This window comes from Mastomys coucha, unplaced genomic scaffold (genome assembly GCF_008632895.1).
Source record: "Mastomys coucha isolate ucsf_1 unplaced genomic scaffold, UCSF_Mcou_1 pScaffold11, whole genome shotgun sequence".
Classification (NCBI taxonomy): Eukaryota; Metazoa; Chordata; class Mammalia; order Rodentia; family Muridae; genus Mastomys; species Mastomys coucha.
The window spans coordinates 21984651-21987363 of NW_022196893.1; positions in this window are offsets into that span (position 1 = coordinate 21984651).

The following is a 2713-nucleotide window of genomic DNA, read 5'->3' on the forward strand; positions in this document are numbered from 1 at the left end:
AAGATTTATTTTATTTTATTTATTTTATGTGTACGCTGTAGCTGTACAGATGGCCGTGAGCTATCATATGTGTGGCTGCCGGGAATTGAACTCAGGACCTCTCCGTCCCGCTCACTCTGGCCCCGCTCGCTCTGGTGTAATTCACTGTAGCTGTCTTCAGACACACCAGAGGGGGCGTCAGATCTCATTACAGGTGGTTGTGAGCCACCATATGGTTGCTGGGATCTGAACTCAGGACCTTCGGAAGAGCCGTCAGTGCGCTTACCCACTGAGCCATCTCGCCAGCCCGGATTTTTTTCTGTTAGCTTTTGGTGGCTATTGAAGGTATTGTTGCCCTGTTACGGGATAACTCCATTTTAATGTTATGTACACTACGGTAGTGGGATCCTATGAGGACTTTTTGAAAGGTCTTTAATATTAGTTATCCCTCCTCATATATCTAATTTATCCTCTACCCCCACTCTAATTTAACGACTCTTTTTCTATTATTCCAAGTTAATCCTGTATACCAGTACATTCTGTCCCTCTTCTTTGAAAGTCCTTACCTCTGTAGTCCCTTAATGATTTCCTGTCCTCTATGGGCCTTTCAAAAGAAACAACATATGTGAAAATTCAGAGAGCATCCACAAACAAGAGAAAACGTGACATTTGTCCTTATTTGTCTGGGTTACCTTATTCAGAATGATGGTTTCTAGCTCCATCCATTCACCTGCAAATGTTATAATTTTATTTTTCTTAAACCAGGAGAGTAATATTTCATTGTGAACACGTGCCAGATCTTTACTATCTATTCATCATTCATCAGTTGGTAGACACTTAGGCTGTCTCTTTCCTGGATGCTGTGGATAGAGGAGTAATGACCACGGAAGAGCAGGTATCTCTGGAACCTCATGGAGTCCATTGGGCATACACTGGAGTGGTTGAGGTGGATCATACAGCAGACTGATTTTCTTTTAGCTTCTTGAAGATCCTCCACACTGGATTCCTTAATGGGTACACTAGTTTGCACCTTGACCAGCAGAAAATTAATGCTTCCTTTCCCCTCCATCCACACCAGCATTTGTCTCAGTTTTTTTTGTTTTGTTTTGTTTTTCTAACCTCTCCCATGCTAACTGGGAGGAGATGGAATCTTGATGTACTTTTAATTTGCATTTCCCTGCTGGCTAAGGATGCTGGACAGTTTTTAAAGATACTTTTCAGCCATTTGGGTTTCATCTTTCTTCCATGAATTTTTGCTTGAATTCTTGAATTTTTCATTTCCAGCTTTATATCATACTGGGTTTTCCTCAGAGATTCCTATTAAATTCTGTGCTCGTGCCTTGAATTGTTTTCATTATTTTGCTCAACCGTCTCTTTGTGCTTTTGCATTCTTTGTTCCAGTGCTTATTCATACCCACTTTGAGTTCCCTGATCATGATTTTTATTGTTATTTTAAAATCATTATCTTCTAAGTACATTTTCTTGGGGGATATTACAATAGCAGAGTCTTATTTCGCTTACTGATGTTTGTATATTTGCAATGGATCCTAGAATTATGGAATCATGTTGTTGATCAGTGTTTCTTGGTATGAAAATTATGTCTTTGTTTTTGAGTGGATGTTGAGAACTCTGTTACCTACTGTCTCATTTTGTAGGTGATTGATCAGCCCTATGGAATTTAGGACTCAGCCTTTGAGTAACTCAGTGTTAATGTGGCATCAGGAGTAATTCAGTGATAATGTGGTATCAGGAGCAGCATAAGCTCAGCTCAAGTTAAGTAAGGTTGCTACATGAAGGAGCAGAGCTTTTGTAGCATTAAAAGATTCTCATAGCCAGTTTTCAGGAGTCTCTGGGAGGTGTTGAGAAACTTTCCTCAGGCAATGGATGCTTGTGGAGTTTGTGATGTGAGTCTAGGAGGCCCACAGGAAGAGTAGAGTTGAGGAGGTGTCTTAGTCAGTGTTTGTGTTCCTGCACAAAACATCATGACCAAGAAGCAAGTTGGGGAGGAAAGGGTTTATTCAGCTTACACTTCCACATCACTGTTCATCACCCAAGGAAGTCAGGACAGGAACTCAAACAGGGCAGGAACCTGGAGGCAGGAGCTGATGCAGAGGCCATGGAGGGGTGCTGCTTACTGGATTGCTTCCCCTGGCTTGCTCAGCTTGCTTTCCTATAGAACCCAGGACCACCAGTCCAGGGATGGCACCACCCACAAGGGACTGGGCTCTCCTTCCTTGATCATTAATTGAGAAAATGTCTTACAACTGGATCTCATGGAGGCATTTCCTCAAAGGAGGCTCCTTTCTCTGATAACTCCAACTTGTGTCAAGTTGACATACAAAACCAGCCAGTACAGGGGGAAGGGGATGGGGTGGGACAAAACTAGGCAAGGATACAGTGGTCCTCTGGCAACTAAGGTAGGGTAAGTTGCTGGTATGAGTCTAATGTTCCTCCCTGGATACAAATTACCCTAAGATCCTGGGGATGGGTGGATTTAGCAGCACAAATTTAGTGTCTGCTGAGAGAAGGTCAAGTATGCAAGTGGGGTGGATTGGGTTAGCAGCACAAGTTGGGTCTCCTTATCGGAAAAAGTGCAAGAAGTCAGGATCTGGACATGTGTTCCTCAAGAAGGTTGCAGGGTTGGGTTGGGTTGTCAAGGTGTGTGTAGTGCCCATCCTTGAAGAGTGGTGAACTGGAGATGTTGGAGTTGTTTGTGGCCCACAGGCAGGTAACT